Genomic DNA, 12,500 nt, shown 5'->3' on the forward strand with positions numbered 1-12,500 from the left:
GACGTCGTCACACTACCGGTATTGACTAATAGACTGATTGTTGATAATCATAAGCCATACACTGGGGGAAACGGCCGACAGGGGTATCAACATAGTGGAGCCGCAGTGTCACTAATGTACAGAGATATATGTTTCGACTGGAACCAGAGTAACCGTATACACGGCACTGATTAGTAACAGATGCAGAGCCATCAGAATACAGATAATATATATACAACCGTCCCTATACATGCTGAAAGACTCTGCACACAATGAGAACCACACGGCAGCCAGACACTATCACACACTACTCTCTGCCTCTAACAGGCACGCACACAATATCTAACCACCAGCATGGAAGAACATCCGGTGCATCCTCTCCGCCACATTACACAATCCACACTATCATAACCAGACCGGGAGGTCCACCCAGAAAACAGAATATCCCACCCTTCCGACATCCGCCATTGCTCAGCTAAGCCACGAACACCCACACATGTCCTACACAGGGGTGCACCCAACATCACAATACTGCCTCCTGTCACAGCACACAAACAATGGCAGGAATGAAAGACACAGATCTGCCACAACCTTGGAATCGGAGCGCCGCCTGTCATGACCCACAAGTGCATCCTGACGTGACAAATCGGACGATCCCGCAGGCATCCACTTACGATAATCACTATCAACGAACCTGCCGCGCCCCCCCCCCCAAATACACCTTTCCCTACAACAATGTGTACCTTAACCTAAGCTATATTGTACCTTACCCTAAGCTATATTGTCCCTTAACCTAACCTCCGTTGTGCCTTAACCTAACCTCCGTTGTGCCTTAACCTAACCTACGTTGTCCCTTAACCTAACCTACGTTGTCCCTTAACCTAACCTACGTTGTGCCTTAACCTAACCTACGTTGTGCCTTAACCTAACCTACGTTGTGCCTTAACCTAACCTACGTTGTGCCTTAACCTAACCTACGTTGAGCCTTAACCTAACCTACGTTGTGCCTTAACCTAACCTACGTTGTGCCTTAACCTAACCTACGTTGTGCCTTAACCTAACCTACGTTGTGCCTTAACCTAACCTACGTTGTGCCTTAACCTAACCTACGTTGTGCCTTAACCTAACCTACGTTGTGCCTTAACCTAACCTACGTTGTGCCTTAACCTAACCTACGTTGTGCCTTAACCTAACCTACGTTGTGCCTTAACCTAACCTACGTTGTGCCTTAACCTAACCTACATTGTCCCTTAACCTAACCTACATTGTCCCTTAACCTAACCTACGTTGTCCCTTAACCTAACCTACGTTGTCCCTTAACCTAACCTACGTTGTGCCTTAACCTAACCTACGTTGTGCCTTAACCTAACCTAGGTTGTGCATTAACCTAACCTACGTTGTGCATTAACCTAACCTACGTTGTGCCTTAACCTAACCTACGTTGTCCCTTAAACTAACCTACATTGTCCCTTAACCTAACCTACATTGTCCCTTAACCTAACCTACATTGTCCCTTAACCTAACCTACGTTGTGCCTTAACCTAACCTACGTTGTGCCTTAACCTAACCTACATTGTGCCTTAACCTAACCTACATTGTGCCCTAACTTAACCTACATTGTGCCTTAACCTAACCCATGTTGTGCCTTACCCTAACCCATGTTGTGCCTTAACCTAACCCATGTTGTGCCTTAACCTAACCTATGTTGTGCCTTAACCTAACCCATGTTGTGCCTTAACCTAACCCATGTTGTGCCTTAACCTAACCCATGTTGTGCCTTAACCTAACCCATGTTGTGCCTTAACCTAACCCATGTTGTGCCTTAACCTAACCCATGTTGCGCCTTAACCCAACCCATGTTGCGCCTTAACCCAACCCATGTTGCGCCTTAACCCAACCCATGTTGCGCCGTAACCCAACCCATGTTGCGCCGTAACCCAACCCATGTTGCGCCGTAACCCAACCCATGTTGCGCCGTAACCCAACCCATGTTGCGCCGTAACCCAACCCATGTTGCGCCGTAACCCAACCCATGTTGCGCCGTAACCCAACCCATGTTGCGCCGTAACCCAACCCATGTTGCGCCGTAACGTAACCTAAATTGCGCCGTAACGTAACCTAAATTGCGCCGTAACGTAACCTAAATTGCGCCGTAACCTAAACTATATTGCGCCTTAACCTTACGCACGTTGTCGCTTAACCTGCTCTGTAATTGTTATGCGACTCGTTAAAGTAGTGTAGTGTTGCCTAACTGCAACCCTCGCAATATAGTTCGCTACTCGCACTGCCCGGTCCCCTGTGTATCGCGTCATGTTAAACACCCTGCAGGTGTTGCTGACTTTCCACATGCTCCTGTTATACACTGTAATGTGGATAGCAGCGGGACGTACATCCCCCCCTCTTCCCCCCTGCCTTCGCAAGCTCGTCGGTGAGAAGTGTGCATGTTCAATGCCCTTCGCATGCCGAAGTACTCAGCCTACGTTGTGGTACGGCCTGTCACCTGTCCGCGGATGTACGCAAAACCCACAAACTGTACTGCACATTGGTCCGTATGTACTGAATGATACATCGTGGCACATGTGTGACCGTACGACGACTGCGCCTAGCAACGGCGGACCATACAGTCCAAATATTGTGCACGCAGCTACGTGTCGTCTCCCTTTAGGAGCTGGATTGCAGTGTGGTACGCCATACAGACGTGTGGGAGGAACGGACGCCCTGGATGGCGATCAGCATGAGCAGTCTGTTGATGTAGTGGAGCGTGTATTCGGACGTAGTCGTCTCTTCTCACACACTGTGATAGCATGTTGCACCGCGTTCCACATCTGCGACATGCTGCAGAGGCCGGCTGACAGTCGTTCGCGCAATGGACACCGCATACGTACGGGGGCTACCTTCCACGTGTTCTCTAGGCGTGCACATGTTGATGCGTCTATGTGGGCAGACGTAGTGTGTTGTGACACCTGACACAGGCATGCAATACTCGTTGCAAATGGCGATGGACGTCTACGTTTGCTGGTGACGTTACGCAAATGAACAACTGGTAACCCGTTGTGGTGCGGTTGTTCTCGCTAGAGGTGAATCAGTGTTGGCGACGATCGGTCGAGCTATTAACCGGTTGTTTCATGGATACCCACCATGCCCACGAACGTGAAAAGGGACCCACCATGCCCACGAACGTGAAAGGGGATCTGGGTGTGAGGCGATACGCGGCGGTGGCTGGGTGGGACCGTCCCCGGCCGGTGAGGGGGGGCCGCCCGGCGTGCTGGCAGCGCGGTGCGTGGGCGCACGCGCTACAGCCGGCTGGTGGGGGCGGCCAGTGGCAGGCGCGCCGGCCGACGGACGCGGCAGGCGGCGCAGCTGCGCGCCGGCGCCCCCTGCTCGCGGCGCCTTGCGGCCAAAGTAGGTCCTCGCGGGCCCGGTGCGAAGCGCGGTGGCCATCTGCAGTGTGCTGGTCCGATTGAGGACTGTGTGCGCTGAGGATGCGCCGCCGCCCGGCGCTCGGCGCCGCGACGCCGTCTGCTGCTCGGTCGCCCCAGCGGTTCTCGCAGGTGGTTTGTATCGCAGCTGTGCGGACGTGTTGGCGCGTGCGCTGTGCTGGGAGAGTTCGCTTCGGCACCCAAGTGGGGCTTTTGTCCTTCTGTGGCGCTGGCGTTGGAGCTGCCGGTCACCGTAGGTGGCGCGTGTTGTCTCCCGCCGGCAATGCCACGACAGCACGCTCCCGGGCCTCTGTCGGCAGCGGCAAGCTCAGTTGGGAGCACGGGTGGTCGCACCTAAAGCGTCTACTCGCCTAACTCCGGGCGATTGCGCCTCTCTCGAACCCGACCAAGTACTTAGGACGGCGCTGCGCGCCGCCGGGACCTGAGAGGGTTTCGAGGTGTGTTGTGCAGGGGAGCTCAGCCTCCTCCTGTTTGCAGAATAATTGAGCGGACGCTTGCGTGTTCGCGCGGGCCCCCGGGACACACTCCCGGGCGGCCGGCTGCTCAGCTCTAGTTGACGCAGCTCCCTGGTTGATCCTGCCAGTAGTCATATGCTTGTCTCAAAGATTAAGCCATGCATGTCTCAGTACAAGCCGCATTAAGGTGAAACCGCGAATGGCTCATTAAATCAGTTATGGTTCCTTAGATCGTACCCACGTTACTTGGATAACTGTGGTAATTCTAGAGCTAATACATGCAAACAGAGTCCCGACCAGAGATGGAAGGGACGCTTTTATTAGATCAAAACCAATCGGTCGGCTCGTCCGGTCCGTTTGCCTTGGTGACTCTGAATAACTTTGGGCTGATCGCACGGTCCTCGTACCGGCGACGCATCTTTCAAATGTCTGCCTTATCAACTGTCGATGGTAGGTTCTGCGCCTACCATGGTTGTAACGGGTAACGGGGAATCAGGGTTCGATTCCGGAGAGGGAGCCTGAGAAACGGCTACCACATCCAAGGAAGGCAGCAGGCGCGCAAATTACCCACTCCCGGCACGGGGAGGTAGTGACGAAAAATAACGATACGGGACTCATCCGAGGCCCCGTAATCGGAATGAGTACACTTTAAATCCTTTAACGAGTATCTATTGGAGGGCAAGTCTGGTGCCAGCAGCCGCGGTAATTCCAGCTCCAATAGCGTATATTAAAGTTGTTGCGGTTAAAAAGCTCGTAGTTGGATTTGTGTCCCACGCTGTTGGTTCACCGCCCGTCGGTGTTTAACTGGCATGTATCGTGGGACGTCCTGCCGGTGGGGCGAGCCGAAGGCGTGCGACCGCCTCGTGCGTGCTCGTGCATCCCGAGGCGGACCCCGTTGAAATCCTACCAGGGTGCTCTTTATTGAGTGTCTCGGTGGGCCGGCACGTTTACTTTGAACAAATTAGAGTGCTTAAAGCAGGCAAGCCCGCCTGAATACTGTGTGCATGGAATAATGGAATAGGACCTCGGTTCTATTTTGTTGGTTTTCGGAACCCGAGGTAATGATTAATAGGGACAGGCGGGGGCATTCGTATTGCGACGTTAGAGGTGAAATTCTTGGATCGTCGCAAGACGAACAGAAGCGAAAGCATTTGCCAAGTATGTTTTCATTAATCAAGAACGAAAGTTAGAGGTTCGAAGGCGATCAGATACCGCCCTAGTTCTAACCATAAACGATGCCAGCCAGCGATCCGCCGCAGTTCCTCCGATGACTCGGCGGGCAGCCTCCGGGAAACCAAAGCTTTTGGGTTCCGGGGGAAGTATGGTTGCAAAGCTGAAACTTAAAGGAATTGACGGAAGGGCACCACCAGGAGTGGAGCCTGCGGCTTAATTTGACTCAACACGGGAAACCTCACCAGGCCCGGACACCGGAAGGATTGACAGATTGATAGCTCTTTCTTGATTCGGTGGGTGGTGGTGCATGGCCGTTCTTAGGTGGTGGAGCGATTTGTCTGGTTAATTCCGATAACGAACGAGACTCTAGCCTGCTAACTAGTCGCGTGACATCCTTCGTGCTGTCAGCGATTACTTTTCTTCTTAGAGGGACAGGCGGCTTCTAGCCGCACGAGATTGAGCAATAACAGGTCTGTGATGCCCTTAGATGTTCTGGGCCGCACGCGCGCTACACTGAAGGAATCAGCGTGTCTTCCTAGGCCGAAAGGTCGGGGTAACCCGCTGAACCTCCTTCGTGCTAGGGATTGGGGCTTGCAATTGTTCCCCATGAACGAGGAATTCCCAGTAAGCGCGAGTCATAAGCTCGCGTTGATTACGTCCCTGCCCTTTGTACACACCGCCCGTCGCTACTACCGATTGAATGATTTAGTGAGGTCTTCGGACTGGTACGCGGCATTGACTCTGTCGTTGCCGATGCTACCGGAAAGATGACCAAACTTGATCATTTAGAGGAAGTAAAAGTCGTAACAAGGTTTCCGTAGGTGAACCTGCGGAAGGATCATTACCGACTAGACTGCATGTCTTTCGATGTGCGTGTCGTGTCGCGCAACACGCAGCTACCTGTACGGCTCGCAGTAGCCGTGCGCCGCGTGCGGAACCACGCGTTCGTCTCAATACTAACGGCAATGTTGTGTGGTACGAGCGCTGAAGCGCTGGAGCGGCTGGCCTGCGGCACCTGGCGCCTGGCGCCGGTTTTGAATGACTTTCGCCCGACTGCCTGTCCGCTCCGGTGTGGAGCCGTACGACGCCCATCGGCCGTGAGGCCGTTGGACACTGAACGCTGGAACAGGGCCGCCACACGCCTCAGTCCCGCCTATGCAACTGTCTCGAAAGAGATGGTGGAAACTATGAAAAGATCACCCAGGACGGTGGATCACTCGGCTCGTGGGTCGATGAAGAACGCAGCAAATTGCGCGTCGACATGTGAACTGCAGGACACATGAACATCGACGTTTCGAACGCACATTGCGGTCCATGGATTCCGTTCCCGGGCCACGTCTGGCTGAGGGTCGGCTACGTATACTGAAGCGCGCGGCGTTTGCCCCGCTTCGCAGACCTGGGAGTGTCGTGGCCGCCTGTGGGGCCGGCCGCGTCTCCTTAAACGTGCGATGCGCGCCCGTCGCCTGGCGGTTCGCATACCGGTACTTACTCGGTAGCGTGCACAGCCGGCTGGCGGTGTGGCGTGCGACACCTCGTACAACGACCTCAGAGCAGGCGAGACTACCCGCTGAATTTAAGCATATTACTAAGCGGAGGAAAAGAAACTAACAAGGATTCCCCCAGTAGCGGCGAGCGAACAGGGAAGAGTCCAGCACCGAACCCCGCAGGCTGCCGCCTGTCGTGGCATGTGGTGTTTGGGAGGGTCCACTACCCCGACGCCTCGCGCCGAGCCCAAGTCCAACTTGAATGAGGCCACGGCCCGTAGAGGGTGCCAGGCCCGTAGCGGCCGGTGCGAGCGTCGGCGGGACCTCTCCTTCGAGTCGGGTTGCTTGAGAGTGCAGCTCCAAGTGGGTGGTAAACTCCATCTGAGACTAAATATGACCACGAGACCGATAGCGAACAAGTACCGTGAGGGAAAGTTGAAAAGAACTTTGAAGAGAGAGTTCAAAAGTACGTGAAACCGTTCTGGGGTAAACGTGAGAAGTCCGAAAGGTCGAACGGGTGAGATTCACGCCCATCCGGCCACTGGCCTCCGCCCTCGGCAGATGGGGCCGGCCGCCCGCGCGGAGCAATCCGCGGCGGGGTCGTGTCCGGTTGCCTTTCCACTCGCCGCGGGGTGGGGCCGTTCCGGTGTGCGGTGGGCCGCACTTCTCCCCTAGTAGGACGTCGCGACCCGCTGGGTGCCGGCCTACGGCCCGGGTGCGCAGCCTGTCCTTCCGCGGGCCTCGGTTCGCGTCTGTTGGGCAGAGCCCCGGTGTCCTGGCTGGCTGCCCGGCGGTATATCTGGAGGAGTCGATTCGCCCCTTTGGGCGCTCGGGCTCCCGGCAAGCGTGCGCGGTTCTTCCCGGATGACGGACCTACCTGGCCCGGCCCCGGACCCGCGCCGCTGTTGGCTCGGGACGCTCTCGGGCGGAATAATCGCTCCCGTCAGCGGCGCTTCAGCTTTGGACAATTTCACGACCCGTCTTGAAACACGGACCAAGGAGTCTAACATGTGCGCGAGTCATTGGGCTGTACGAAACCTAAAGGCGTAATGAAAGTGAAGGTCTCGCCTTGCGCGGGCCGAGGGAGGATGGGGCTTCCCCGCCCTTCACGGGGCGGCGGCCTCCGCACTCCCGGGGCGTCTCTTCCTCATTGCGAGGTGAGGCGCACCTAGAGCGTACACGTTGGGACCCGAAAGATGGTGAACTATGCCTGGCCAGGACGAAGTCAGGGGAAACCCTGATGGAGGTCCGTAGCGATTCTGACGTGCAAATCGATCGTCGGAGCTGGGTATAGGGGCGAAAGACTAATCGAACCATCTAGTAGCTGGTTCCCTCCGAAGTTTCCCTCAGGATAGCTGGTGCTCGTACGAGTCTCATCCGGTAAAGCGAATGATTAGAGGCCTTGGGGCCGAAACGACCTCAACCTATTCTCAAACTTTAAATGGGTGAGATCTCCGGCTTGCTTGATATGCTGAAGCCGCGAGCAAACGACTCGGATCGGAGTGCCAAGTGGGCCACTTTTGGTAAGCAGAACTGGCGCTGTGGGATGAACCAAACGCCGAGTTAAGGCGCCCGAATCGACGCTCATGGGAAACCATGAAAGGCGTTGGTTGCTTAAGACAGCAGGACGGTGGCCATGGAAGTCGGAATCCGCTAAGGAGTGTGTAACAACTCACCTGCCGAAGCAACTAGCCCTGAAAATGGATGGCGCTGAAGCGTCGTGCCTATACTCGGCCGTCAGTCTGGCAGTCATGGCCGGTCCTTGCGGCCGGCCGCGAAGCCCTGACGAGTAGGAGGGTCGCGGCGGTGGGCGCAGAAGGGTCTGGGCGTGAGCCTGCCTGGAGCCGCCGTCGGTGCAGATCTTGGTGGTAGTAGCAAATACTCCAGCGAGGCCCTGGAGGGCTGACGCGGAGAAGGGTTTCGTGTGAACAGCCGTTGCACACGAGTCAGTCGATCCTAAGCCCTAGGAGAAATCCGATGTTGATGGGGGCCGTCATAGCATGATGCACTTTGTGCTGGCCCCCGTTGGGCGAAAGGGAATCCGGTTCCTATTCCGGAACCCGGCAGCGGAACCGATACAAGTCGGGCCCCTCTTTTAGAGATGCTCGTCGGGGTAACCCAAAAGGACCCGGAGACGCCGTCGGGAGATCGGGGAAGAGTTTTCTTTTCTGCATGAGCGTTCGAGTTCCCTGGAATCCTCTAGCAGGGAGATAGGGTTTGGAACGCGAAGAGCACCGCAGTTGCGGCGGTGTCCCGATCTTCCCCTCGGACCTTGAAAATCCGGGAGAGGGCCACGTGGAGGTGTCGCGCCGGTTCGTACCCATATCCGCAGCAGGTCTCCAAGGTGAAGAGCCTCTAGTCGATAGAATAATGTAGGTAAGGGAAGTCGGCAAATTGGATCCGTAACTTCGGGATAAGGATTGGCTCTGAGGATCGGGGCGTGTCGGGCTTGGTCGGGAAGTGGGTCAGCGCTAACGTGCCGGGCCTGGGCGAGGTGAGTGCCGTAGGGGTGCCGGTAAGTGCGGGCGTTTAGCGCGGGCGTGGTCTGCTCTCGCCGCTGGTCGGCCTCGTGCTGGCCGGCGGTGCAGGATGCGCGCGCCTGCGCGGCGTTCGCGCCCCGGTGCTTCAACCTGCGTGCAGGATCCGAGCTCGGTCCCGTGCCTTGGCCTCCCACGGATCTTCCTTGCTGCGAGGCCGCGTCCGCCTTAGCGTGCTCCTCCGGGGGCGCGCGGGTGCGCGGATTCTCTTCGGCCGCCATTCAACGATCAACTCAGAACTGGCACGGACTGGGGGAATCCGACTGTCTAATTAAAACAAAGCATTGCGATGGCCCTAGCGGGTGTTGACGCAATGTGATTTCTGCCCAGTGCTCTGAATGTCAACGTGAAGAAATTCAAGCAAGCGCGGGTAAACGGCGGGAGTAACTATGACTCTCTTAAGGTGGCCAAGTGGCGGCGGTGTGGCTGCATCCGGACTTGGCTTTTCGAAGTGCGGTCTTGATGTAGTCGTGCTGCTGCTGCGAGGTGCCTTCCTTGGGTTATAGTTACAGGGAGAGTGATGCGCAATACATGGGCCTAGCCCTCTTAGCCTCTCCTCTCCTGCGGTCTTCTCCCCTTCTCGTGGGCCCGCTGATTTTCGCAGAGTGGAAGACCGCACCAGGGGCTTGGGGGGGTTACCAGCCCCCCCTCGCATTATCCCTTTATAGTTGGGGCAGCCTACAAGAAACAAGAGATGGTGGCCCTTCCGCTGAAGGTGCCACCCCAGCTACCCCAGCACCTATCCGGCCAACCGGCCGTAACGAAAATGCGATAGTTTGTGTAGCTCCCTTTGCTTGCAGTGAGTGCCACCGCACTTTTACCACGAAGAACGGTCTCGGGGTCCATCGCCGCCGCCAACACCTTGCGGCCGCCAACGCTGAGATCGTGACGGAGAGGCATCGCGCGAGGTGGACGGAGGAAGAAGTCCTGTCGCTCGCCAAGGCAGAGGCCGAACTGTTCCTTGAGAGGGACGCCCGGTTCTTCTTCGTTAATCAAGAGCTTATTAGAATGTTCCCCGACCGAACGCTTGAGGCAATCAAGTGCCGACGGCGGCAAGCTGCCCACAAGCAGCTTGTCCGCCAATTCATGGAGGCGCTTGAGATCGGTCGGGGGGAAGAGCCGGCGTCCCGCCGGGGAGCAGCGAGCTCGCTGCCTGACGCGGGCGAGGCCGCTGCGCCGCCCGTCGACGCAGCCGAGGACTTCGCGGCCGACACCACCGGGCCGCCGCCGGAGGGGCCGACTGACGCCGCCATCTGGGAGCATCTGGCGGGGCTGCCTGCTTCTGCCCAGCGTTTCTCTGCCCTGGATCGAGTCATTGGTCTGGGGCGGGGCACGCCGCCTGATGTCATCCTGGGCATGCTCCCGGATGCCCTTGCGTCGGTCGGGTCCAGGGGGGAGAGGTTGATCACCAGGACACAGCGGCCGCGCCAATCATCCAAGCGGCCGCCTGCCGCCCCGCCGCTGCAGAAGCGCAAGCGGCGCCGCTGGGAGTTCGCGCGGACACAGGACGCCTTCCGTAGGTCGCGTGCACGTTGCGTGCGCGGCTTGCTGGACGGCACCCTGCTGCAGCCGCCACCCGACATCCCCGGTCTGCTGGACTTCTGGGCGGACCTCTTCACGAAGAAGCCGATCTCCACCGCTGGCTTCATCCGTGACCGCCTTCTCCCGCACTCGGAGCCTGTCGCTCCTGAGTGCCTATGGGGGCCGGTCACACGTGAGGAGGTCGCTGCTGCCTTGCCGCCCAGGGGATCGGCGGCCGGGCCGGACGGCCTGACTCCAGCGGAGCTGCGGCGCCTGCCGCATGATGTCCTGGTGAAACTCTTGAACCTCTTCCTCCTGGCCCGCGCCCTCCCCGAGCGTCTGCTTCGCGCCCGGACGTCACTTCCCCCCAAAACGGCTGCACCAACATCCCCCGCTGACTTTCGCCCCATTACGGTCTGCTCGGTGTTGGCGCGGACCTTTCACAAGGTTCTCGCGTCACGCCTGATGCGTGCATGTGCTGTGGACGAACGTCAGCGGGCATTCATCCCCCGGGATGGGATGTTGGAAAACACCTTCATCTTGGACACTGCTCTCACCGACGCAGTCCGCTCCTGTCGCTCTGTTTTTGTGGCATCGATCGACGTCTCCAAAGCGTTCGATTCGGTGGACCATGCTGCCCTCCGCCCCGTGCTGAGGGCTCATGGCCTGCCGGATTGCTTTATTGAGTACGTCGAAAGGTGTTACGAGGGTAGCACGACGGTGATAGCAGGCGGCGCCGACGTGGGCGTGCCCCTGCAGCCGGCAAGGGGTGTACGTCAGGGTGACCCCCTCTCCCCCCTCCTTTTCAATTTTGCGGTGGACTATGTTTTGAGTCAACTTCCCTCCCACATCGGAGCTCGGATCCTCGGTCGCAGAGTTAACGCTGCGGCCTTTGCTGATGACGTCCTGCTTTTTGCATCGACCGCGAGGGGACTGCAGTCCCTCATCGACGCAGCCGTCGCAGCCCTCGGCCATCTGGGGCTGCAGATCAACGCCCGGAAGTGTTTCACCCTCGCCTTAGTCGCGTCTGGGCGTGACAAGAAGGTGAAGGTTGACGCCGACGTTACCTTCAAAGCGGGCAACGCCACCATGCCCGCCCTACGTGTGGGTGAAACCTTCCGGTATCTGGGACTGCAATTCTCCACCGCGGGTCGCTGCGTTTTCAACCCACGACGCCACCTGGTGGAGCAGCTGGACGTCATCTCCCGAGCTCCGCTTAAGCCGCAACAGCGCCTCTACGCCCTCACCAACGTGCTTCTCCCTGGCCTGTACCATGGGCTGGCCCTCAGCCGCACCCGAGTGGGTGCGTTGAAAGCGGCTGACGTGACCATCCGGGCCGCCGTCAGGAGATGGTTCCGCCTTCCGGCGGACACTCCCCTGGGCTACTTCCATGCTCCTGTAGCCCAGGGAGGCCTCGGCATCCCATCATGCCGATGGATGGGGCCAACACTCCGCCGGTCCCGTCTCCTGGCGCTGAAGAGGATTGGGCCAGTCTCCGACGGTGCAGGCCGGGACGAGGTGCAGCGTGAGATTGAGGTGCTGGAGCGGCATCTTATGTGGGAGGGTCACCTCCTCAAATCGTCGACGCAGGTTGGAGAGATGTGGGCCGCGCGCCTGCACGTTGCCTTTGACGGTGCGGCGCTGTCATCTTCCGCCGCCGTCAAGGGACAACACCAGTGGGTCGCTGACACCAGTCGCCTGCTATCTGGGCGTAACTTCATCGACGCTCTCCGCGCCCGCATCAACGCCTTCCCCACGAAGGCACGGCGCAGTCGCGGGCGGGAGGCGGACACCAGATGCCGCGCGGGCTGCCAGGCCGTAGAGACCGCCAACCACGTGTTACAGGCTTGCTTCAGGACGCACGAATCCCGGGTAAAGCGGCATGACGCGATCGTGCGCTATGTCGCCCGT

At 58.0% G+C, this 12,500-nt stretch overlaps 2 non-coding genes and 1 pseudogene across 2 annotated transcripts; all 3 read left to right on the top strand.

Annotated features, from left to right (window-relative positions):
• Positions 1-3,982: 3,982 nt before the first annotated feature.
• Positions 3,983-5,891, top strand: LOC126417747 (small subunit ribosomal RNA). Its single transcript, XR_007575810.1, has one exon. It is a non-coding gene; the product is annotated as a small subunit ribosomal RNA (ribosomal RNA).
• Positions 5,892-6,244: 353 nt separating this feature from the next.
• Positions 6,245-6,399, top strand: LOC126417491 (5.8S ribosomal RNA). The gene has a single exon (XR_007575607.1). It is a non-coding gene; the product is annotated as a 5.8S ribosomal RNA (ribosomal RNA).
• Positions 6,400-6,587: 188 nt separating this feature from the next.
• LOC126417817 (large subunit ribosomal RNA) overlaps positions 6,588-12,500 on the top strand; it is a 7,954-nt pseudogene continuing 2,041 nt past the window's right edge.

This window comes from Schistocerca serialis, chromosome 8, assembly GCF_023864345.2.
Source record: "Schistocerca serialis cubense isolate TAMUIC-IGC-003099 chromosome 8, iqSchSeri2.2, whole genome shotgun sequence".
NCBI lineage: Eukaryota > Metazoa > Arthropoda > Insecta > Orthoptera > Acrididae > Schistocerca > Schistocerca serialis.